At 49.0% G+C, this 26,653-nt stretch overlaps 1 pseudogene; it reads left to right on the forward strand.

Moving 5' to 3' along the window:
* Positions 1–6,097: 6,097 nt before the first annotated feature.
* LOC115600089 lies at positions 6,098–25,083 on the forward strand (annotated as a pseudogene).
* Positions 25,084–26,653: the final 1,570 nt, after the last annotated feature.

The following is a 26,653-nucleotide window of genomic DNA, read 5'->3' on the forward strand; positions in this document are numbered from 1 at the left end:
ATCGGGGTGAGAGACCTCAGAGAGGTCCTGACTGCGGGAGACATTTTAGTGACAGCTCGGACCTGGTCCAATTGTGACACCATCACACAGGCACCATGTCCTACACCTGCCCTGACTGTGGTAAAGGTTTTAGACGGAGATGGAATTTTATCAAGAATCAAGGGATCCATATGGGTGAACAACCCTTTAAATGTTCCGACTGTGGGAAGGAGTTTACCCAGAATTCCCATTTATCACAGCATCGCTGCATCCACAAGGGAGAGAGACCCTATAAGTGTCTGGAGTGTGGGAAGGAGTTTACCTGGAGTTCCAGTTTATCAGAGTATCACCTCATCCATACAGGAGAGAAGTTGTATCCCTGCACTCACTGCAGGAAGGCCTTCAACAATAGCACTGTTGGGGAAACAGTTCAGAAATATACAGGTTGTGAGCAATCCTGACTTACTTCAATTTAGGCCACATTGGATTAATGGTTATTGAGGCCTAGTTAGAGGTTTTCTAAAAATGAGCTAATGGGAAAGAGATAACTTAATTGGCAACAGAAGAGGAAAATAATTATGTGAGATTAGTGTTTCCGTGAGAATGGAATGTGTAATTGGAATACAAAGCCACCTGCATGATATGATGGTGTAAACAAGACTTCTCTATATAAGTGAGTGCAAGCTGTTAATAAACGATTTCATACAATCATATTGATGTGCACATGGAATCCTTAAGCCTCCGCAGACTGTTTTCCCACATAGCACCACTTGGATTCATCACCAATATGTCCACGCTGGGGAAAAACCCTACACGTGTCCCCAGTGTGAAAAGAGCTTCACAGCCAGCTTGGGTCTCTCCTATTACCTAAGGATCCATGCAGGTGAGAGTCCATACAAGTGTCCCAAGTGCGGGAAGAGCTTCAGGCAAAGCTCCCATTTGAAGAACCATCAATGCCTCCATACCAGTTAAAAACATTAAAGCTACATTCAATGACAGATGAGATTTTAATGGAAATTAGATTTCATCTGTCATTACTTAACCCATCACAGCAAAGTATGAAAGGTCATTTTGACCTCATTTTCCAAGCTCCATCACACCAATGATGCTTATTTCAACTTCTTGTGGAGAACAAAATGTAGTCAGATCGGGAACCGCTTCATATCCCACTCAAAATTTCAGATTTAATATTTGTTTCAGCGTCATGAAGGCTTTTTACCAAATAAGGAAAAACCAGAAAAGTATTTACAATTAAGACACCTTCCTAAAGGGATGTGGCAGGATGGGATCCTGGACACTTTTCCTGCACAGCAGGCTGGGCGTGCAGCTGAGGGAGCAGTACAAGAGGGAGGCAGCAGACTGCAGGACAATGCTGACAGCAACAGAGCAGGATCATCTCTACTACACGGTTTTTAAATCCTTCCAGGGATGGTTGTTCCACCACCTTCCTAAGCAGACCGTTCCAACACCTAACTACTCTCTCAGTAAAGAAATTCTTCCTCAGATCTAGCCTAAACCTCCCCTGGTGCAACTTCAGGCCATGTCCTCTTTTCCTCTCATTGTTCCCTTGGGAGAAGAGGCCTCTGTGACACCATGGGTGATGTAATGGGTCATCTTGATCAGCCTGCAGTAAGGCTTCTGTCAGTTGTCTCCTGAAATAAGAGAATTAAAACTCCAATAGTTTTTCATGAGGATTGAATGAGAGAGCTCAGTAGAAAAGAATCTGGCTGAAAAGCCCCAGAACATCTTCCTTGCTTGCTTGATCGATTGACTGATTTCTTGTGAAGCAGTAGTTTTAGAGAAATAAAAGTAGTAGTTTAAAGGAACATATATTCAATGGTTTTACAGAAGTAGAAGTATAGAAGTAGCAATAGTTTAAGGGAGTCTCATGGAAATTTACTAGCCAAGTAACATAGGTAGATACATGTATGGCAAGGGTATATGTGATAATGTAGTTCCTAAGGAAAACTTATCCATGAGAGCAGATTATGGGATATATGAAGGTTACCAAAGTCTGCTGAAGGACCAAAACTGAGTCAAAATTAATTATGAGTTCTTTTTGTATTTGTAATTGTGCTGCATTTGTGTAAATTTTCCATTCTTATTTGGTTTTGTAATGCTCTACTGTTGTGAAGTTTGTGATCATTGTACATAGTGTTACTATGTACATAGTGTTACAATGTTACTGCATGTGATGACACCAAAAGTTGAAGAACAAGGACTCTGCACATCATACAGATCACCACTGCCTGAATTGAAGAAGCTGGAGTCAAGATGCTAAGCTTGTAGCCATCATATCACTGCCTTATGATATTGCCTTATATCATCATGCCTTGTGATATTTGGACTCATGGGGTGAGGGGACTGGATTGTTGAGATGTCATTTGACTATGTGTTTTTTGTGATCCAAGCAATCAGCCTTTGTGATTGCACAGCCTGAACAATGAAGTATCTATTTTGTGCTTTTATAATATATATATCCATACATATCTTTGAGTGATTTGTGTTCCCTAAAAATTCCTCATAATAATTTTACTTGCTAGAGCAACAGAACTGATATTATGACTGTAGAGTAAAAGACCTGGAGTATCATTTCATCTTAATCTGATCAAGGGGTACTTGGATGGTCTCAGGAGGCTGTCATTCTTTGTTTACCCTGCAAAGGGAAACTCTGGCCTGGGAGATGGAATCTCCTTTGGCTGTTGTCTGGGTCAGGCCATGGGATGTGACAGTCCTGTGCTGTTGTGCCAGCAGCAGGTGGTTGTGCTGGAGTGCCCTGACATTTCCTGTAGCACCACAGGGCTATGCTTGGCCACTTAATTGAGCAGCTGCCCTGACTGAGGTTGGAGCACCCATGGAACCTCCAGTGTCACCCGTGGCTTGCAGGGGAAGAGGAGGGAAAGGAGATTCCCCCTGGCAGTGCCTGGGTGTCCAGTGGGAGAGTGGGAGAAGCAGAGGTTGTGTCTCTAGTGGGGAACTGGCTGTGCTGGAAAGGAGGGAGGGAGGAGACATGAGCGATGACTTCAGTGTGTGTCACACTGGGTTCCTGGGGAGCCCCAGGGAGAGCTGGAGTGAGCCCCGAGAGAGTTGAGCAAGTGGCAAAGTCTGGCGCTGGTCCTGTGCTGCTGGGCCGGGCTCCTGAGACTGAGAGAGTTGCTGGCAAGCAGAGAGTGCTGCAGAGAGAGAGCTCTGGGCAGGAGCAGCTCCTCTGCAGAGCGCAGCAGGGCTGAGGGCACTGCCTGCAGGCAGCAGGGCAGGGGAGAGAGAGGAGGGAGAGAGAGGAGAAAGGCAGCCTGGGCTGGGAGGAGAGCTGCGAGCTGCCTGGGGGAGAAATTTCACAGCCTCTGCCATGGTGAGTCTCTGGCTGCAGGGCAGTGAAGCTGGGCTTCCTGCAGGGGGTCTTCTCCAGCTGGCAGCCTGTGCCACAGCTGATGGGATCCTTGCGGAGGATTTTGGTGGGCAGGAGGAAAAGGTTTGGCAGAGCAGGGCTGTCCTGGAGCAGCATCAGAGGGAGAGGGCATGGGGCTGCCTTCTGCTGGGGTGGCTGCAGGGGCTGAGGGGGTGTGTGCAGACAGAGGTGCCCAGGGCTGTCCTTCAGAGCAGGGTCCTGCAGCCCAGGGGCTGTGTGCTGGGGCAGGGACTCTGCTGCCTGCCTACCAGGGGCAACTCTCAGCCTTCCCAGGGAGCTCCGTGCTGCTGGCAGAAGCTGTGGCTGCCAGGAGACAGGGAGGACAGGGCAGGGTCCTTCTTGTTTTGAGAGGGTTCTGTGAGACAGCACTGCTCTCGGATCCAAAATCATACCCAGATTATTTCTGAGGGATTTTTCATATGCACAGTCAGGGCACAGGTTCCTGCTGGGAAACTTGGCTTTCCTCAGGCTGCACTTCCACTTTTCTCTTTCTTGTTAAGGTGGGAGGAAACCTCACCTGGGGAGAGAGTCCCTACACCATCACCCTCCTGTGTGCTAGGAAACTCCAGCACTGAAAGCCATTGCTTTCAGCCTCCTTTACCCTACAGATACACCCAGCATCACCTTCCTAGGTTCATCAGGGTCTGTGTGACAGCATAGCCCTCAGCCAGCCCGTGGGGTCTGGGGTTTTGGGCACCTCCTCCTCCATCTGCTCACACAAGAGGTAAAGTGCATCTATGCTGCCATGTGCCCACCTCCCCCTGCCCAGGGGCTGGAGGTGCCTGCCAGGCATTATCAACATCTGGGAGGGGTTGTGCACTGCTGGGGGAGGGAAAGGCTTTCCTGAGTGCCCCTCTGCCTCTCTTCATGCCCCCTTCAGCTGCTCTTGCTGTTGATGTCAGGCTGAGAGCGGAAGTTTCAGCTGCAGGCACAGCTCTTGTGGCTCCTCCCATGAAGATGGTTTCAGGAAAGGAGGTGTCCAGCTGTGCTCTGCCCTGGGAAGCTCTGGGCAGTGCAGTCTGAGTGAGGCTGGGCAGGGAGCTGACCTCTCTTCATCAGATGCCCTCATTCCATCCTTGGGGTGTCTGTCCAAGCTGTGAGCTGCCTTCCAGGGGGCACAATGAGCTTCATGTGTCCTGGGCTGGAAATGGTTTGCTGAGACCTTGAGAAAGGGTCAGACACTGAGTACTCTGAGCTGGGACCCCTGCTCTCAGCAGGGAGAGACAGAGACACAGCCCAGCTCCCCCTTCTCTGCATGCAGCTGCAGGCAATGCTCTTTGCTCACTCTGTTCTGCCTGAGTGCTGCAGCAATGCTGAGGGTTTCTGATACCCAAGAACACTCCCCAGAGGAGATGGGGTAAGCTATAACAAAAAAACCCCAAACTTCTAAAACTGCATTCTCTTGTCAGGGATCTTTTATGCAGGGAGGAGAGAATCTGCAATGCCTTTGGAATCACTAACAATCTCATATGAAAAATGTCCATTCTAGGATTGCTCCCTGTCCCCACGATTCTCATGAAGCCCCTGTTGCTTCTTGGAAGCCTGTTAACAGTCTCTGCTCCTCTTGAAAGAGACAGCAACAACCACGGCTGAAGAAAAGTGCATCTTTGTAGGACTGAGATGGGGAATTTTTCATAGAATTGTCTCCTAAATTTTTTGTGTATCCTCTTCAAACAGCTCTCCATGACTTTAAAGGCAGCAGATGTCCAACAGCAGCTCCATCAGCCAGTTCCTCCTTCTGGCATTTGAAGACAGGAGGGAGCTGCAGCTCTTGCACTTCTGGCTCTTCCTGGGCATCTCCCTGGCTGCCCTCCTGGGCAATGGCCTCATCATCACCACCATCGTCTGTGACCACCACCTCCACACTCCCATGTACTTCTTCCTCCTCAACCTCTCCCCCTCTCCCTCCTCGACCTGGGATCCATCTCCACCACTCTGCCCAAAGCCATGGCCAATTCCCTCTGGGACAACAGGGACATCTCATAGAATCATAGAATCATAGAATTGGCTGGGTTGGAAGGGACCTCAGAGATCATCAAGTCCAACCCTTGAACCACCGGTGCGGTTGCTAGACTATGGCACTGAGTGCCACATCCAGTCTCTTTTTAAATATCTCCAGGGACGGAGAATCCACTACTTCCCTGGGCAGCCCATTCCAATGCTTGATCACTCTCTCCGTAAAGAAATTCTTTCTAATATCTAACCTAAACTTCCCCTGGCACAACTTAAGACCATGCCCTCTTGTCTTGTTGAAAGTCGTCTGGCAAAAGAGACACACCCCCACCTGGCTACAACCTCCTTTAAGGTAGTTGTAGAGAGCAATGAGGTCTCCCCTGAGCCGCCTCTTCTTTAGGCTGAACAGCCCCAGCTCCCTCAGCCTCTCCTCATAGGGTCTGTGCTCGAGTCCCTTCACCAGCCTGGTTGCCCTCCTTTGGACCTGCTCCAGGACCTCAATATCCTTCCTGAACCAAGGGGCCCAGAACTGGACACAGGACTCGAGGTGTGGCCTCACCAGGGCTGAGTACAGGGGCAGAATCACTTCCTTGGACCTGCTGGCGACGCTGTTCCTGATACAGGCCAGGATGCCATTGGCCTTCTTGGCCACCTGGGCACACTGCTGGCTCATGTTCATCTCCTACAAGGGATGTGCTGCACAATCTCTTCTTCTTTGTCTTCTTCATAACAGAAGAGCTTTTTCTCCTGACCATCATGTCCTACAACCGCTATGTGGCCATCTGCAAACCCCTGCACTACGGGACCCTCCTGGGCAGCAATGCTTGTGTCCACATGGAAGCAGCTGCCTGGGGCACTGGGTTTCTCACTGCTCTGCTGCACACAGCCAATACATTTTCCCTGCCCCTCTGCCAGGGCAATGCCCTGGACCAGTTCTTCTGTTAAATCCCCCAGATCCTCAAGCTCTCCTGCTCACACTCCTACCTCAGGGAACTTGGGCTCCTTGTCATCAGTGCTTGTTTAGCTTTTGTGTGTTTTGTTCTCATAGTGGTGTCATATGTGGAGATCTTTAGGGCCGTTCTGAGGATCCCCTCTGAGCAGGGAAGGATCAAAGTCTTTTCCACGTGCCTCCCTCACTTGGCCATGGTCTCCCTGTTCATCATCACTGGCATCTTTGCCTACCTGAAGCCCCCCTCAATCTCCTCCCCATCCCTGGACCTGGTGGTGTCATTTCTGTATTCTGTGGTTCCTCCAGCAGTGAACCCCCTCATCTACAGCATGAGGAACCAGGAGCTCAAGGGTGCATTTTCAAAACTGATCTCTAGATCTTTTTTTAAAAAATTTAACTGAGTTCCTTTTTCTGCAACTTGTTCATAATGTAACTCAGTACACACCCAGCCAGCTATCAGCCATTTCTTTTCCAATTTATGCCCATATAGGAATGTTACTTTTCTTGTCCATTCTCATTATTTTTCTATCCAGATTTTCTTTGACCCAGAGACTTTCATTAAGAGCTGTGCTCTTTCGGTGTATTTAAATAGAATTAAGAACTTTCCAGTGTCTTGTTTTTTTTGAAGACCTTTCTTTGAGACCCTCTCTGGAGCTGCAGGGCAGTGCCTGTGTGCAGAGGTGGAGGGGAAAGAGTCCTGGCACAAGGGCACTGCCTGGGAGCACCAGCGCTTGATCTTTTCCAAGCTGTCCACTTTCCACCTCCACAGTCTCCTTCTGCACCCTTGGGTAAGGCCTGAGTGCTCTGGCAGCTTGGTCACAGCCCTGCGGTGTGACAGTCCTGTGCCCGCAGGCAGGTTGATCAGCCCATTGATCCAGCCTGTCCAGGTCCATTGGTGGAGCCCTGTAAAGGGCTGGGGGATGCTGGGAGCCTCACAGGGGAAGGGAGCATGCAGAGGAGACCCTGGGTCTCTCCACAGACAGGTGAGGCCCTTAAGCAGGGTCCCTGACTCCAGAAATCCAGCCCAGCTGCAGAAGCCTGGCTGAACAGAGCTTTCACTGGAGCTTAGGAAATAAAAGAGATTTCATGGCCTTTGGGAGAAGGGGCTGGCCACTCAGGGGGCGTGCAACGATGTGAGACTGGGAAGGGAGGAAACTGGAAAAATCAAAGCCCAACTTGAACCCTCAGCCAGTTTTCAGATGACACAACTACAGCAGGAGTCCTGGCACAAGGGCACTGCCCAGGAGCACCAGCGCTTGATCTTTTCCAAGCTGTCCACTTTCCACCTCCACAGTCTCCTTCTGCACCCTTGGGTAAGGCCTGAGTGCTCTGGCAGCTTGGTCACAGCCCTGCGGTGTGACAGTCCTGTGCCCGCAGGCAGGTACAGGGCACGGGCACTGCTGTGACAGAGCGTGCCTCCAGAACAGCCCTTCTATCATCACAGGGGATCTCCTCAGCTCAGCTCTTCTTCCACACTTGCTCTCAAGAAGCTGCCCAAGGAGTCGACTCTGCAGAGATTGTTGCTGTGCTGCTTTCTCTGGGGGCTCCCTGTGATGCCATCATGGTCCCAGGGGGGGTTTGGGGACTCAGGGCTGGTTCCTTTGTCACTTCTTTGTTGTCCAGAGCCCTCAGGGATGGTGAATGTTGTTCAATAAAGACAGCCCATGGCACTGGAATCAGGCAGGACCCCTCTGAGCAACCTGCATGGGCACCCAAGAGCTTGTGTGGGAGGTGGTCAGTGGCAGTGAGCACCATCAGCTGGGTCTGCTTCCCAGCTTGACCAGCACAGCCCATGAACAGTCAGGTGTATAAGGAAAAGTATGTCCAGCAAATCTAGGGAGGTTTTCCTACCCCTCTACTCTGACCTGGTGAGACCACACCTGGAATACTGGATCCAGTTGTTCAAGAGAGGCAGGGACCTACTGGAGAGAGTCCCAAGGAGAGCTAGGATTATTAAGAGACTTGGACATCTCTCATATGAAGAATAACTGAGAGAGTTGGAGGTGTTTAGCTTTGTGAAAACAAGGCTGAGGAGGGAATCTTATGTATGTCTATATCAGAGGGGTGGGTGTCAAAAGCAAGGGGCCAATCTCTTTTCAGTGGAAATATGGGTTTAAGCTAGAACATAGGAAGTTTCACCTCAACATGAGGAGAAACTTCTTTACTGTGAGGCTGTGGGAGCACTGAAATAGGCTTCCCAGAGAGGCTGTGGAGTCTCCTTTTCTGGAAACTTTCAACACATACCTGGGTGTGTTCCTGTGTGGCCTGCCCTGGGTGATCCTGCTTTGGCAGAGGGGTTGGACAATATGATCTCTAGAGGTCCATTTCAACCCCTAACATTCTGTGATTCTATGATTCTATGACCTCAGTCCCTGGGACAGTGATGGGTTCCAGCCTGCTCCAGGCAGGTGAAGGACAAAGAGATTGCTGAAGCAGAGTGGGCAGGGGACAGAAAGGCATGGGGTGCACCTGGCCTTTAGCAAGCCCTTTGACATGCTCTACCATTGTCCTGTTGTAGCCAGACTGGTGATGTCTGGATTGAAGAGGTGGGTGATGTGGTGGGTGGGAAGTTCACGAGATGATGAGGGTTGCAGTGCCATCAGTGATCCAAAGTCCTCCTGGCAAGCAGTGACGGTGCCTCAGTGTCCAGAACCTGTGCCAACACTGTTTTCTGTCTTTATAATCCCCCTGTGGGGTGGGACAAAAGGCACTTTTATCCCTTGTGTCAAGGAAGCCATGCTGGGGAAGCCCTTGAGAAACCTCACCTGGTTCAGCCTGCCTTGAGCAGGGCACTCAGACAAGGAGATGCTCAGCGGTCTCTTCCAGCCTGAGGTATTCTGTGATTCAGAATGATCTGGAGGGTCATGGGAATGATCTGTAGGATCATGCAGCAGGAGGAGCACAGGAAGTTCATCCTTGAGCAGCTCCAAGAGACACTACTGCTGACTGAGGCTGATGCTGTGGATGGGATGAAGAAGTGAGTTCCATGGGAACAGGGACAGGGTTGGCTTCAGTTGAGTGGGAGGTGTCCCTACCCACTCATGAATGGGCTTTGGAACAAGATGATCTTTAACCCTTCCCACCTAACCCATTCCATAGTTCTGTGAAACAGTCCCAGCCAGTTCCAGGCCTGGGCGTCTCCACAGCCACAACCAGGGCTTTGTGATGCAGGGTCTGGTGCCTGGACACCATTGTCATGGGGGTCTCCAAGGTGACCCTGGGGATATATAAGGGCTGTGGAGATGTGGGGTGCCCATATCGCGGAGAGCACCTCCCTCAGGAGTCAGCAGCTGCCCTGGGTGACCATGGAATGTCTGTAGCAGAAAATGCCCAAGATGTCCACCCTGAAGGAGGTGGAAGCCTGCTCCCAGCCCTCCCCAAGACACCAAGGTCAGTGACTGAAGGAAGGGCCAGCACAGAAGTTCCCCTGCAGGCTGTGGGGAGAGGGCAGCTGTCCCCTGCAGCCCATGGAGGAGCACGGAGGGGCAGTTGTGGATCTGCTGCTCTGAAGCACGCTGCACCAAGGTGAAACGTAAAATTTTAGGGAAAGTCACATTTGAGCAACATGAGCATGGCTGGGGAAAGGGGCAGGAACATGAGATGGCTTTTGTCTCTCTGTGTCTAGATATCTAGTGAGTTCCATGGGGGCAAGGACAGGGTTGGCTTCAGTTGGGTGGGAGCTGTCCCTACCCATGCATGCAGGGGGTTGGAACAAGAAGATCTTTAATCCTTCCAACCCAACCCATTCCAGGATTCTATGATTCTGTGACGTGGCCCCAGACAGTTCCAGGCCTAGGCTCTCAACAGCACCACCAGGGCTTTGTGATGGGGTAGGTGAAGTTTCTCAGCTGTTCCCTTTACAGCTGAGACCCAGGCCTGATGAGGACTTATGACAGAATCTTCATATTCTCGTGCTGGTTTAATCACATCACCCACAGTTGGTTCCATTTCTCCAGGAACCCATAACATTACTGATAGTGTATGGTTAAATGGGGAGGGTGCAGCATTCACAAAGCTTTGCCTCATAGTCTTAGGGCATGGCATGTGATAAGGATCTACAGTCTCATCATTGGTATAGATCACATCTCGTACAGCCAATTCTTTCAGATCTAAGTGTGGGTGCTTTGACCTGTGGGCAGTCTATTTCCTCTTTATAGGGATATTTATTATGTGTCTGAAATGTGTACCCTATGTGTATCTCCTAGGTGTGTGAAAAAACACTGTACCATGTACTACACTTTTGAAGACCATATCCTAACTATGGTTTGTAAGCAGCTCTTATAAATAAAGAATGAACAACAGAGAAACACTAATCCCAGATAAAAACTCACACATCACACCCTGGATTCCCACACATCTGTGTATCCTCCTACTGAAGCCAAAATTCAAACTATTCATGTAAATGAGTTGAAATTAAAACTGGGCTCTAGATAATTTTCTTAAGCCCCACGTTGGGCGCCAATAAATCTGTCACGGTTTAAAACTGGCCCAGCAATTAAACTGAATGACAGATGATCTATATTTATCCCCTTCCCCTCCCAGTTTAAAAAGGAGAGAGAATAAGGGAGAGAGACTTAAGGGTTGGAAACTAAACTACACAGCTTTATTGAAACACTGATGATAAAAAGGAAAAAATACTAAATATATAAAAATACATAGAAAAATAGTACCATGTTCTTCCCCCCTAAACCCCAATATCTCTCATGTCAAAACCAAGTTTTCAGGGAAGCCCTGGGAAAGTCCAGGCTGGACTCCTGGGGTCAGCAGGCCTGATTTAATCCCAGATCAGTTGTAGTGGTGATGGTGGGGTGATCACTGCCATCAAAGCAAACCCATCACCCAATTATTACTGGTGCTGTGGATAAAGTTCCATGTGAGAGTAAGGGCCAGAGAAAGTTTTTAGTGGTCAGTCTTTGCATTGGTTTGCCAGTCCCGTTCCTTCATTCTGGTAGCCCTATTGATCAACAGTGGAGAGTCGCCGCCGAGGGTTAGTATATTTGAGGTTTTTTGGAAAAGGAAAACCAATAGCTTGACTGTTGGTGATGCTGTGGGTAAGGTTCCATGTGAGTGTTAGGACCAGCAAAAGTTTTCAGTGGTCACTCTTTGCATTTGTTTGCCAGTCCTGTTCGTTGGGAGTTTTGGGAGGCCTATTGAGCAACAGTGGAGAGTGGCCGCCGCGGGGAGGTATATTCTAGGTTTTTGGTAAAATGCAAACCCGTAGCCCAATTGTTGTTGGTGATGTGGGTAGGGTTCCATGTGAAGGTTAGGGCCAGCCAAAGTTTTCAGTGGTCACTCTTTGCATTGGTTTGTCAGTCCCATTTGTTCGGAGTTCTGGGAGCCCTACTGAGCAAAAGTGCAGACTGGCTGCCGAGGAGTTGTATATTCGAGGTTTTTGGTAAAGCGCAAAACCATAGCCCAATTGTTGGTGGTGCTTCAGGTAGGGTTCCATGTGAGGGTTAGGGCCAGCAAGAGTTTTCAGTGGTCGCTCTTTCCATTGGTTTGCCAGTCCCCTTTGTTCGGAGTTTTGGGAGCCCTCTTGAGCAACAGTGGAGAGTGGCCACCGAGGGCTGGTATATTCGAGGTTTTTGATAAAATGCAGACCTGTAGCCTGATTGTTGGTGGTGCTGTGGGTAGAGTTCGTTGTGAGGCTTAGGGTCAGCAAAAGTTTTCAGTTGTCACTCTATTCATTGGTTTTACAGTACTGTTCATTTGGTGTTTTGGGACCCCCATTGAGAAACAGCGGAGAGTGGCCGCCAAGGAGTGGTATATTCAAGGTTTTAGGTAAAATGCAAATGAGTAGTCAGATTGTTGGTGGTGCTGTGGGTAGAGTTCCATGTGAGGTTAGGGCCAGCCAAAGTTTTCAGTGGTCACTCTTTGCACTGGTTTGTCAGTCCCATTTGTTCGGAGTTCTGGGAGCCCTACTGAGCAAAAGTGCAGACTGGCTGCCGAGGAGTTGTATATTCGAGGTTTTTGGTGAAGCGCAAAACCATAGCCCAATTGTTGGTGGTGCTTCAGGTAGGGTTCCATGTGAGGGTTAGGGCCAGCAAGAGTTTCAGTGGTCACTTTTTGCATTTGTTTACTGTCCCGTTTCTTCGGAGTTTTGGGAGCCCCGCTGAACAACATTGGAGAGTGGTCTCCAAAGGGTTGGTATATTCAAGGTTTTTGGTAAAACGGAAACGTGTACTCCGATTGTTGGTGGTGCTGAGGGTAGGGTTCCATGTGAGAGTTAGGGCCAGCAAACGTTTTTAGTGGTCACTCTTTGCATTGGTTTGCCAGTCCCGTTTGTTTGGAGTTTTGGGAGCGCTATTGAGCAACAGTGGAGAGTGGCCGCCGAGGGCTGGTATATTCGATGTTTTTGGAAAAACGCAAATGTGTAGTCTGGTTGTTTGTGGTGCTTAGGGTAGGGTTCCATGTGAGGGTTAGAGCAAGCAAAAGTTTCCAGTGATTGCTCTTTGCATTGGTTTGCAAGTCCCATTCATTTGTTCTGGGAGCCCGATTGAGACATAGCGGATAGTGGCCGCCGAGGGCTAGTATATTCGAGGTTTTTGGTACAACGCAAACCCGTAGCTCGATTATTGTGGTGCTGTGGGTAGATTTCCATGTGAGGGTTAGGGCCAGCAAAGTTTTTCAGTGGTCACTCTTTGCACTGGTTTGCCAGTCCCGTTCATTTGTTCTCGAAGCCTTTATATGCAACAGTGGAGAGTGGCCACCGAGGGCTAGTATATTTGAGATTTGTTGTAAAACGCAAACCCGTAGACCGATTGGTTGTGATGCTGTGTGTAGGGTACCATGTGAGGATTAGGGCCAGCAAAAGCTGTTGTGGCCACTCTTTGCATTGGTTTGCCAGTCCCTTTTCTTCAGAGTTTTGGGAGCACTTTTGAGGTACAGTGGAGAGTGGCCACGGAGGGCTAGGATATTCAAAGTTTTTGGGAAAACGCAAACTTGTAGTCTGACTGCTGGTGGTGCTGTGGGTAGGGTTCCATGTGAGGGTTAGGATCAGCAAAAGTTTTCAGTGGTCACTCTTTGCATTGGTTTGCCAGTCCCATTCCTTCATTCTGGGAGCCCTATTGATCAACAGTGGAGAGTCGCCGCTGAGGGTTAGTATATTTGAGGTTTTTTGGAAAAGGAAAACCAATAGCTTGACTGTTGGTGGTGCTGTGGGTAAGGTTCCATGTGAGTGTTAGGACCAGCAAAAGTTTTCAGTGGTCACTCTTTGCATTGGTTTGCCAGTCCTGTTCGTTTGGCGTTTTGGGAGCCCTATTAGGCAACACTGGAGAGTGGACTCCGAGGGATGGTATATTCGAGGTTTTTGGAAAAACGCAAACCCATATCCCGATTGTTAGTTGTGATGTAGGTAGATTTCCATGTGAGTGTTAGGGCAAGCCAAAGTTTTCAGTGGTCACTCTTTGCATTGGTTTGCCAGTCTCGTTCATTTGGCTGCCTGCAAATGCAATCAAGGAAGTTATTAGCAGTTATTTATTAAAGCATCTGCCCAGGGAAGTAAATATGGGCCTTTTTCTATGAGGGAAATTAACATTTCAACATGGGAAGGAATGACTCCATTATGCAGAGACAGGAAAATAAAATGTGCTGCATCTTAACTCCTCAACCTCTTCTTGTTCCAACTTCAGTGCAGAGAAGGCAGAATTCCAGGCTCACAACAACATTAACCACCAAGACAGGGACCAATGTTCTCCATCTCAGCAAAACACAGTCCCTCCTTTGCCTGGAGACAACAGATTCCTGACTCTTAGATCAGAGAATCAATGTCAGGAATTAACTCTTATCCAAAATGTTGCTTTGCTGATGGAGGCCACCAGAGAGCACACCACTGACAGCTGCCCAACTGGAAGCTCTGGAGACCAAAGGCTTTTATCCACAGAACTGGGAACAGCCCTGGAAATAATACCAACAGACTCAGCAGTGCCCAGCCAGTGCCTCACCAATGGCATGAAAACATTCTCTCAAGAGTTACAACAACTCATCCACCCTCCTTAACCCTGCAGTACAAGATGATGGTTGTAAAAACAAAGCACCTTCCATAACCACATTCTGGAAACCTGACGGAAGAAACTTGTTTTCTGTTGACTTCAGATGGATTTCATCACATGGCTTAAGAGCAGTTCACTCCTTCCCCCAGTGCTGTTTTAGTTAAATCAAACACTGCTCTCACTGGAGGTGGGAGTTGCTAATTCCTTTAATTTCATTTGGCTCCTTCCCCTCCAGCCAGGTCTGCTGTCTGCCCTACATTTACCTCCAAGTGAAGAAGACATCCCTCCTTGGCAGCCAGCTCCCATCCCACACCACTTTTACATTCCTGAACCTCCAAAATATCAGGATCAAATGCACCAAGTGATGAAACCAGGATCAAACTAACCCTCAGAGACATTTAGCATGTGTCACTCATTCTGCTCTGCTGGGACTCAAACAGGGCAGGTCCCCTACAAAGCAAGATTCTGGGAAAATATTCCTTTCCTGGAAAAATCCTGCCTTCTCACTTCACCACCACCAGCAACCTCACCCTTTCCTCCTCCAAGATCCTCTTGTATTGAAAGTGGGAAAGGAAAAGTCCTGGGCCTGGTGACAGCACTAAAGGTGAGGCTGGAGACACTGCACCTGCATCCTGCCTGGCCTTCAGGGGCACAAAGTACTGTGTCAGGTTCTGGAAACCCAAACACCAGAAGGAGATGGAGCTGTTGGAGTGAGTCCAGAGGAGGCCATGGAGATGCTGGGAAGGCTGGAGCAGCTCTGGAGCCAGGCTGAGAGAGTTGGGGGTGTTCAGCCTGGAGAAGAGAAGGCTGCAGGGAGACCTTAGAGCACCTTCCAGTTCCTGAAGGGGCTCCAGGAAAGCTGGGGAGGGACTTTGGACAAGGGCAGGGAGTGAGAAAACAAGAGGTGATGGTCTTAAACTGGAAGAGGGGAGATTAAGGTTGGACATGGGGAAGAAATTCTTTAATGTGAGGGTGCTGAGCCCCTGTGCCAGGTTTCCCAGAGAAGCTGTGGCTGCCCCATCCCTGGCAGTGTCTCAGGTCAGGTTGGATGGGGCTTGGAGCAACCTGGGCTGGTGGGAGGTGTCCTTGCCCATGGAAAGGGGTTGGAAATGGATGAGCTTTAAGGTCCTTTCCAACTCAAACCAGTCTGGGATTCAATGATTTTATGAAAGAGTGAGCAAGGTGTAGGACTCAAAACATCCATCCCATCTTTCCAAACCACTTTGTCCTTGGTCTCTCCTCTGCTGCCATCACCACAAACCTAAAGGTGGCTTTAAACCTCCAGGCTAGGGAATTTCCTCCCAGGTAGTCACTCCAAACCAAAGGTGAAGCTGACCACTGGCAGCACGGAGCCTCCTGCATGTGTATTTTTAAACCAGATGCTTGCAGCTAGGCACAGCCACTCATGAGGAGTTTTTTTCCTGAGTCCTTTGATGGAGCTCAGCACCCAGGTTGGGACATTCTACCACAGCTGAGTGCCCACAACCTCAGAGGGCACTTAGACTTAGTTAATGTGTAGAAGTTGAGGTGCAAAGTCAACCATTGGTCATCACCAGGGGACATCAAGCTCTGCTCTCCTGCCTAACTCCAGCCTTTGCAAGTTGCTCTGGACTTCTAGACAAGCTGCAGAATAATTTAAATTTCTTGCAGGATGTTTCACACAAAATAACCCCCCAGGTTTTTATTTTCTGCAAGGAACCTTAAAGATCTCCTAGTTCCAACTCCATGCAGGGACACCTCCCACCAGCCCAGGTTGCTCCAAGCCCAATCCAACCTGACCTGAGACACTGCCAGGGATGGGGAAGCCACAGCTTCTCTGGGAAACCTGGCACAGGGGCTCAGCACCCTCACATTAAAGAATTTATTCCCAATATCCAACCTCAATCTCCCCTCTTCCAGTTTAAGACCATCACCTCTTGTTCTCTCACTCCCTGCCCAAGTCCCTCCCCAGCTTTCCTGGAGCCCCTTCAGGCACTGGAAGGTGCTCTAAGGTCTCCCTGCAGCCTTCTCTTCTCCAGGCTGAACACCCCCAACTCTCTCAGCCTGGCTCCAGAGCTGCTCCATCCCTCCCAGCATCTTCATGGCCTCCTCTGGATTCTCTCCAAAGCTCCTCCTTATCTTCAACTACTCTGCTCCAAATCAGGAAGCAGAAGTTAACTGACTTTCAGGAAAATCCACTTTGCTGGATGTGTAGGGGCTTGCCAGACAAAATGAAAACTAAGATATCAGTGCTTGCCTGGTCAGGAAAAGGGAAGTGTTCAGAGGGTGGGACACATGCAGTGTGAGAAACTTAACCCTTTCCTCTGTACTTCCAGGGACCAACCACAGTCCCCAAGGGTTCCTGAGGCCATGAGAAGGCAGGATCCTACCCCAAATGCAGCTGGGGCTCTTTGGGAGTCTCATGGTGTGCACAACTCTCACATTAGTGGTTTTAGAAGTGCCTGTGATAGTAACTTCTAGTTGAGAGGTCCCACATTGTCACCTTTCTGCAAGAAGCTCAGAGCTTGAGGACACTTTCTTCCTAAACAGTGGTCCCACGATTTCCAGTCCCAGTTCAGCAACCACCTCACAGCAGAGCTGCAACCAAACCTACCACGTTTTGCTTCCCACCCAACACTCCTCATCCTGGGTCAAGGTGTCTCCCAGCCCTCCCAGGAGACTCCAGCCAGTACCACAGCCCCATCAGCTGGGCAGAAACAAGGAACCTGGAGGGAAATGTGCCCTGAGGCCTTTCAGAAGTGGATGAACAACCACATTTTTACTCACTGGTGCTAAAAAAACCACCAACCAACCACAAACTTCCTGGTTAAGCAGCTTGTTCCACCATGGGTGTTGCTGTGGGATCCCCTGGCCCATCAGCATCCTTTTCCTGACCTGGAGCATGGAAGAGAACTTCCACAGCTCTTCCATCTTCCCATTGTTAAAAATGACCGAGACTCAATATTCAGTTAATGGTTTAATTTAATTAATAAATTGAAATTGCAGTAAGCAAAACAGCGCTGGGTGCATGGGGAGTCTCTGCTTCACTCACACACACACCTCTAAAACTCTAGAATTACCTTCTATTGATTACAATTCTATGAATATTAAAAAGGGGTAGGTTTACATATATATTCATAGGGATTACATCATGTTATTACAATATTCATGATAGGCGGAGTGTGGGCGGAGTCCTCTCTTGGGGAGATATTGGGGGGTCATCAGGGGGTCTTTGGATGAAGTAAGAAGTCTTCCTCAAACTTGAACTTTTTACCTTTCTTGCTTTCGCCGACTTCATTATCTTGTTACCAAGCAAAATTAGACCCTAGCCATAATTTTTCCCTTATCTGCTGATTGTGGCATTTTTATGCTGTCTCTGTGCAGGTGTTCACATTCTTTTGGTGCCTCGTTAGCCTTGGCAGTGCCTTGTTTTAAGAACAAGGCCCACGCTTCAATTATCGCCGAGACAGAAGTTAGTCTCGTTACAGCCTTGTGTTACTTACACTGTTTTTCTGGAAAATTATAGGTCTCAATTGCTTTGTCTAGCTCCATATTCACTTTCTTCTTAGTTTAATTCTGAATTTACTGGTTAGGAATACAAATTCATTAACATATATTACAATCATATATCACACCATCAAGCAGGAAAACCTGGCAGAGCTGCCTGTCCCTGTCACACACAGCAGCAGCTACAGGCAGGATTAGGAACAGCTGGAGGGAAGGTGAGGAACAGGCCACAAAGCTGCTGAGACCCAACCCCCTCAGCGACACTTTGGAAAATACCTTCAGCCTTCAAAAGAAATGTTTCTAATACCAATAATCTCCATCATAATCCTTGCTGTTCACTGCACTTTTAATCCCATCAAGGGATTAGCAGTTCTCCTCCTCACTGAGGGTTTGTTTTTTTCATTTCTATTTTTTAATTATCCAGAAAACAGATGATGAGGTAAAAACAGATGATGAGGTGAAAACAAGTAGCTTTGGGTCTCAGATGCACCAGGAGCAAAGGAGATAGGTTAAGCACAGACCAGACAAATGCCAGACCAGCACAAGTATCTCCTAAAAGCAGAGCTGACACTAAGAACCCAAAACACATTTGATCCCTGCTTTTTGGAAACTCCTGGGTCAAAGAAATTTGCCAAAACCACTGACAGAAGGTGGAGAAAGGAGACAGGGGATTTAAAAAAAAAAAAAAAAGAAGAAAAGCAACCTGGGAAGGTGTTCAGAAATAGACAAAAATATCAGAGCAGGAAACTTCCAGCTTCCAGAGATTCCCAGTTTCTTCCCTTGAACCAGCAAGTGAACCCCAGCATTTCACCTCTCCCCTTCCAGAAGCATCATCAAATCTCACCCAGCCAAATCCCCTCACAAGACAGGGGCAAAACCATCAGAACCTCCTCAGACTCTTCCTCTCCCTCACCTAGGTGACCAGAGTCAAACCAACATCCAAAATCCTCACCTCAAACAGGTAAACACTCACTTACCAAAATACCCACACACTTGGACCTAATTATTAGGTGCTAAAAAGCAAAATTGGAGGTTTGCAGATTTTAACACCCTTAGTTAAAGCAGCTCCCAATCAATGCCTTGTTTGGGGAGGTTATGCCCACTTCCAACTCCCCCAATCTTACCCTCACTTCAGAATAAGCCACCAAGATCAGCATCCTACCTGGAGAGAAGAGAAAAAAAGTTGCTTTTTCACCTCATTTAGCAAGCTACTCCTTGGCATTCTGGAAAATCTCTCTTCACCCCTGCACAACAATAACCATCAGAGATCCAAAAAAAGATTTGTTGCCTTTTTAGGATGTTCCTAAGCCAAAACCTTTGGCAAAACACCAGAGCTACACCAGCTGTTGAATATGCAGGTGGTGAATTATTTTCTTTAATAATTTCCAAGCAGGGAAAACTTTGCAGCATGCAAGGCCTGAGCATGAATTACTCCTTGGAAAAGAAGTTTAATGCTCTTGATAGGTGTTGTGTTTTGATAACTACATGGGACTTTGGACTGTTAAACTCTTAAAAAGGCTCTGAAAGAGCAGAAAAAGACTCAGCTCCTCCTTCCCCACCCTCCTAAAACCTGAATTCCAGGTTCTGCAGTTCTGCTGCAGGAATGTGATTACCACATCTGATGCTGCAAGCAGCTTCTAAATAAATGCCAGAGGCTTGGAGGCTGTATTGCTCTTCGCTAGAAAAAAAAAAAAAACAAAAAAACAAGCAACAAAGGGCTGGTTTGGGTCACCCTAAATTCAGAGGCTGCAGACGTGCAGAAGAATAACTACTGATGGTCCATGGCTCCAGATGACCTGAAGCTTAAACCACTATCAGAGTGTTCCCTTCCAGCAGGAAAAGTACCAGAGACACTTCTAGGATCAAGCACCCAACACCAGGTTGGAAAATACTCAAGCTCTACAAAGCAGATGGGAACTAGATGATCTCTAGAGGTCCCCTCCTCATAATTCTGTGAACACCCCATAAGCCTGAGGGTTAACTGGGCCCCTTTTCCCAGAGCAGGTCCCTGGCTGATAAGAGGGGGCCACACAATCTTCCTCACACAGAAAAACAACTCAGGACTGGTTCCCAAATAACCAACTCTTCAGAGCAGCCCCCTCTGATGCTGAGCTCCCAAACCATAAAAACTTGGGAGAAAAACTACACAAACCCCCTGCTTTTTTTTTTTTTTTTAATTGCTTAAAAGTATTTCTTGAGGAAGTGATTTGGAGAGAGGCATAATGCAAAATGCAGCTGGAACAAAGAATGCTCCTCACCCCAAAAAGGGAGGGCAGCCCTGGTGCCCACCCTCACCCTGCTGCTCCATTTCTTTCCAAGCCCAGAATTAGTCTGTAGATGTTTTTAATAAAACAGTTGCTGGATTAAAAACACTCTGGGAAAAAAAAAAAAAACCAACTTTAAACGCCAACACCATTTGTTTTTCTCTCAGAAATTTAATATAACCCAGATTATCTCCTTCTCTAAAAAAAAAATATAGAGCATCATAAAATTTGGGTTGGAAGGGATCCCCCAGTTCCAACCCCCCTGCCATGAACAGGGATACTTCCCACCAACCCAACTTGCTCCAAACTCCATCCAGACCTCTGGAAACCCATTGGGGTCTGCATCCCCCCCACCTCCTGGGTCCCAGCACCCTCACCCAGAAGGCGAGGCTCAGCAGCAGCAGGATGCTCTTGGAGGTCATCTTGGAGATGAAGGAGGAGAAGTTTGGGAGGAGCGCACTGGTAGGTCCACTCTTGGGGCAGGGAGGTAGGGAAGGACCACAGGCAGATTTGGTTGGAGCTATCAAAGGGTGTAAATCCACTGGGGGGGGAACCCTAAAATACTCTCTCCTTGTTCATGATGATCTCATGCTGGGATTATTCACACCATGCTCCCTTTTTGTGGGTACCTTTTTTCAAGATTGAGGGAGAGGAAGGAGAACCACCTCATCTTTCCTTGCCCATGGGAATGGAGAAAGCAGAGCAGCTGATCTTCTCTCCCACTCCTTCCCACCGGGTGGGGGTTGGGGGTGAAAAGGAGAATTTGTCAGATGGTTCCTGGCTCAGATGTGGTCAGGGAAGGGCTCTGATCTTTCCATTTCTACATTTAAAGCACAAAGACCAACCACACCCCCTGCTTGCAGCTGATACCATCAACCAAACACAGACCTCACCACCTCAGCCACCTCTTTTCTCTGCTCAAAAACCCCACAACTCTCTTTTTAAGCTCCTAAAATTCAGCTCAGATACTTCTGGGCTCCAACTCCAGCATTTCCCAGCCCTCACATGAAGCTGGAAACATCAGGAATGCCTCATTTCCAAATGAGACACCAACACCAGAAGCTTGCAGCAATTCCACAGGGAGCTCCACATGAGCTGAGAGTCCATGTGATGAAACATCTGCAGGACTCAGGCTGCAGATCTTTCTCCCAGCCAAAGACTGATCCAAATCAATCCTGAAGGTGAGAGATGAAACCTCGCCATGAGAATAAAAAGAACCAAAAGACAGAAAACCCATGAGACATGATTTGCCTAAATTTTGAAGATTGCCTGAAGGTTCTGGCAGGAAGGAGGAGAGACCAGAGGAACCTGAAATGGTCTGGAGTGTGACTGGTGAGGAAACCCCGGGGGGAATTCAGAACCAGAGAAGAACTGACAACTTCTCAGAGCCCCAGCCTAGCAAGCCCAGGCCATCTGATAGAAAATAATTTTAAAAAAAGGAACTTTTGATCCTGTAGCAGGAAGGGGCTTGGTGTTCCCAAGTGCTGGCTCATGGAGCCACCACAATCCCACAAAAAAGGAGCAGGCAGCCACTGTAGGAAACATTTTGTCTTCTTATGAGGGCTGGGGCTGACCTCACAACTGGTTAATTTGTCTTCTAGAGGAAGAAGTAAAAGGTTTCTCCTGTACAAAGGGGGAATTGTTCAGCACTTGACTTCAATCCACTTTACACTTCCTCCACCAGCAGAAAGGCCCTACTGTTCTTGCTGGATTTTCCCACCCCAGATTAAGCTCTGGTTTTGCTGAGTTGCTCCAAAACATCTCGTGGGACGTCTCTCCACCCATTCCCAGCCCTTCCCTCAAGCCAACCTTGGTGTTCTTGCAGCTGAGCCAAAGCTGTTGGAGCATGAGGAGCCACCTCACCCCCTCATTAGGGTTTGGCTCCACAAGCTGCATCTTTCTGCTGACCTGTTGGAGAGAGAGAGAAAGGAAAGGTGACTCCATCCCACTTTGTGACTCTTAATATTTCAAACCTCAGCCCACACCCGAAATTCTGACTTTGGGGCTGTTGTTGACACCTGACTGTCAAAGGGGGCTTTTTCCTGACAAGTTTCCGGGCTGTTCTGGAGAGAAAGGTTTCAGGAAACCTGCAAACCCAGGACAGACCTTATGCTGTGTTTGTATCCTATATATGTTCCCTGCAGGAAACCCTGGAGAGCATCAGAGTGACTGGGATGCATTTTTTCATTCAACGTGAATGTAAAATAAGCTCAAAGTCACAAGAAATCCACTAAAATTTGCTTTTTTTTCAGCAGGAAGTCTTCTCAAAGCTGGTGGAGGGACTCCACATGAACAGAAAAAGACATTAACAGGGGGATTGGTGGATCCACACCCTCTTTTCCACTAAATTATACCACACCAAGAAATCCAGGCCTCCTAAGACTTAAACATGAGATTTTTCAGGGGGGGGCACAGTTCTCTGCTGTGAAGTTGTTTCCCTCTTTTTGAACAAAAAAAGAAAATCAAGATTGGATGAGATCCTGAAATAAACTCCAGGGAGATCCCAGGTGGAGCAGTACCCCAGTGGTATAACATCCTCCAGGGTGTAACTGCTGTGTAGCACAGACTTGGGATTGCTTCTGCAAGGATCCCACAGCTGATCCCTGACCAGTTGGAGGAGAACAACCTTGACAGTCAACTTTAAACCTCAACCTTTCTTCATTTGGATCATTTTTTCCAACACGTTATCAGCCAAGTCCTGGTAACCTGCAAGACAGCAAAGTTCCTGGCAGTATTTGTGTTCCTTCCAAGCTTTTTCAGCAACTTTTCCCTTTGGGGGCAAGGGACGTGATGCAACCACTGATCCAGAGTTTTATTTCCCATTTTACTCCACCCTGGGCAGCTCTGGAGCCTGTCCCCCACCAGGACATGGACCACAGGAGGTCACCACCACAACTTGTGGCTGCAGGGAACCCATTCCTGGGATTAAACTCCCTCTGCTTCACTTCTTTATATTTTTCCATTTTTGTACACATCTGTGCCAGCTTCTCCTCTCAGTAGATGTCACCAGCACGTCGAGGGGAGGTGACACGACATTGTCACACTGACCAACAGAGGGACCAGGGCTGTGTGGGACCTGATGGATGCACAGCAAGGACAGGGATGTGACTGCTCTGTCACCCCAGAAACCAACCACGTCCTGGGCTGCATCCCCAGCAGGGTCAGGGAGGGGATTGTCCCCCTCTGCCCCTCTGGGGTGCTGGGTCCAGTTCTGGGATCCCCAACACCAGAAGGAGATGGAGCTGTTGGAGTGAGTCCAGAGGAGGCCCTGGAGATGCTGGGAGGGCTGGAGCAGCTCTGGAGCCAGGCTGAGAGAGTTGGGGGTGTTCAGCCTGGAGAAGAGAAGGCTGCAGGGAGACCTTAGAGCACCTTCCAGTGCCTGAAGGGGCTCCAGGAAAGCTGGAGAGAGACTTGGGACAAGGGTAGGGAGGGATGGGATGAGGGGGAATGGCTTTAAAATTAAAGAGGGGAGACAGAGGTGAGATACTGGGAATAAATTCTTGAATTTGAGGGTGCTGAGCCCCTGTGCCAGGTTTCCCAGAGAAACTGTGGCTGCCCCATCCCTGGCAGTGTCTCAGGTCAGGTTGGATGGGGCTTGGAGCAACCTGGGCTGGTGGGAGGTGTCCCTGCCCATGGAAAGGGGTTGGGAATGGATGAGCTTTTAGGTTCCTTCCCACCCAAACCACTCTGGGATTCTGTCAGCTGCCGCCCCACAGCTCCGCACCCTCCCAGCGCTGTCCCGGGGCTGTGTCCCTGTCCCTGTCCCCTCTCTCCCTTTCCGCCACCATCCCGTCCCCTCAGGGAAGGGAGCACCAGTCCGCAGGCCCAGCCCCGCCTCCTGACGTCACTTCCGTCTAACTCTCCGTTGCTATAGCAACGCTCGACGAGTCCTGGTGTCCTCGCTGCAGCCATGGAGCCCCCAGGGGGATGGGGACGGCGATGGCGGCGGTCGCACCGGTTGCCCCGGGAGGTGATGGGGTCCATCCCGCACTCCATGGGGCTGGTGAGGAGATGCCCGGTGCTGCGGGGCCAGTGGAACAGGCACGGGGCAGGTTGGGGAAGGGCCCTCTGAGAGGAGCCGCTGGGGTTCACCCGAGGTAACCGGTACCGGGCGGGCTGAGGACATCGGTTGGACCCGGTACCGGCCGTGGGGGCCTCTGAGGGAAGCGGTGTAGTGGTACCCCATGCTCTTTTGGGGCTACTTGGGTACTGAGTGGGGTGCAGTGGGGAGCTCAGAGCCCCGGGGTGCAGCTCTGCTCTGGAGCCAGGCTGGGAGAGTTGGGGTTGTTCAGCCTGGGGAAGAGAAGGCTGCAGGGAGAGCTTACTGTGGCCTTTCAGAACTTAAAGGAGAACCTACAAGACAGGGACACACTTTTTAGCAGAGCCTTTAGCAATAGGACAAGGGGTAATGGGGTTAAACTACAAGAGGGAAGATTCAGACTGGATAAAAGGAAGAAATGTTTTATTCTGAGGGTGGTGAGACCCTGGCCCAGGTTTCCAGAGAGGTGGGAAATGCCCCATCCCTGGAACCATTCCAGGTCAGGTTGGATGGGGCCCTGAGCAACCTGATCCAGTTGGAGATATCCCAGCGGTTGGACTGGATGGACTTGAAAGGTCCCTTCCCACCCAAACCATGAAATGATTCCATGTTCCTGTACTGGCAATGTTCCCTTCAAGGCAAAGTTTGTTGGTAATTAATCCTGATAACCCTGAACTGTCAAAATTTGGTGCTCTGTTCTTATTTCCTCATCTATCCAACTAAGTAAAACCCCAGAATAACATTAACTTTTCACCACTTGCTTCTGCTTTCTCTTACAGAGAGTCAAGCCTCCCAAGGAGCAAGCCTCTGATAATTTTATCTTGCTCCACAGAGACAGGGAAAAGGAACTGCAGGAATATAAAAATTTTGTCAAGATTTACAACCAGGACTGCAGGATTCACACCTGGCAGCAAAGGAACTCCAAGAGATGGCTTCACAGTGCTGTGCACAGAAGGGTGGATGCAGCCATGCGGGAGCATCAGGCAGGAATTGAGGAGAGAAGAGAGAGGTAGGGAACAGGTTGCTAATTAATAGCAGCATCTGCTTGGTTTTCACCTTCCCTGGGAAAAACAGGCAGGAGAGTTCAGCTGTGTGTGTCAGGGGGTGGTGTTTGTTAGAACAGAAAGCATGGGACAGCTTCAGGAGTGCCAGAATGGTTTGAAAGGGATCTTCAAGATGATGCATTCCCAACCCCTTTCCATGGGCAGGGACACCTCCCACCAGCCCAGGTTGCTCCAAGCCCCGTCCAACCTGTCCTGAGACACTGCCAGGGATGGGGCAGCCACAGCTTCTCTGGGAAACCTGGCACAGGGGCTCAGCACCCTCACACCAGAGAATTTCTTCCCCAGAAACAGCGAACAGCGTGGCCAGTAGGTCCAAGGAAGTGATTCTGCCCCTGTACTCAGCCCTGGTGAGGCCACACCTTGAGTACTGTGTCCAGTTCTGGGCCCCTCAGTTTAGGAAGGATATCGAGGTCCTGGAGCAGGTCCAAAGGAGGGCAACTAAGCTGGTGAAGGGACTCGAACACATATCCTATGAAGAGAGGCTGAGGGAGCTGGGGCTGTTCAGCCTGGAAAAGAGGAGGCTCCGAGGAGACCTCATCACTCTCTACAACTACCTGAAAGGAGGTTGGAGCCAAGTGGGGGTTGGTCTCTTTTCCCAGGCAACTCTCAGCAAGACAAGAGGGCACGGTCTTAAGTTGTGCCGGGGGAGGTTTAGGTTGGACATTAGAAAGAATTTCTTTACTGAGAGGGTGATCAGACATTGGAATGGGCTGCCCCGGGAAGTAGTGGATTCTCCATCCCTAGAGATATTTAAAAAGAGACTGGATGTGGCATTCTGTGCCATGGTCTGGTAACTGCAACAGTAGTAGATCAAGGGTTGGACTTGATGATCTCTGAGGTCCCTTCCAACCCAGTCGATTCTATGATTCTATGTCCAACCTTAATCTACCCTCTTCAAGTTTTAACCCATTTCCCCTTGTCCTCTCCCTACCCCCCTGTGTCCAAAGCCCTCCCCCAGCTTTCTTGTAGCCCCTTCAGATATTGGAAAGTTGCAACTTCATCTTTGAGAACATTTTTTCCCCAACACCCCTGTCTTTGGTCTCCCTGGCTGTATCTTTGTCACCTGGGTCAACCAGGGGACTGACCTCCACTTTTGTCTGGGAAAGGCACAGGGGAAGCCATGTGGAAGCTCCCTGTGATGTGGGGCACAGGAAATCAAGTTTCCTTGGGAGTTTTTAATAGCAGATTTCCCCCCCCCCCTTTCCTTTGTGTTCCTGGGCACAAGCACCAATTCAAATAGCTGGGAATTAGGATGGGAACGTTCATTTTGCGAATGAACCCCCCAAAAAATGGTTTCTACACCTTCATTGCCTCCTTCACGACTCCCTGCGAGTTTAAATTGCTGGACCTTTTATTTTATTTTATTTTTGCCATGTTTTTTCCCTGAGGAGGACAAGGCAGGCTCAGACCCTCTAGCTCTTACAAAGGGATCAATAGCTATCGAGCTTCCTCCACTTAGGTTGTTGAAGCAGTTGCCTTTAATTGTTCTTTCACACTGTAAATACAGTGTACAGGGCTT

Source organism: Calypte anna, chromosome W (genome assembly GCF_003957555.1).
Source record: "Calypte anna isolate BGI_N300 chromosome W, bCalAnn1_v1.p, whole genome shotgun sequence".
Lineage (NCBI taxonomy): Eukaryota > Metazoa > Chordata > Aves > Apodiformes > Trochilidae > Calypte > Calypte anna.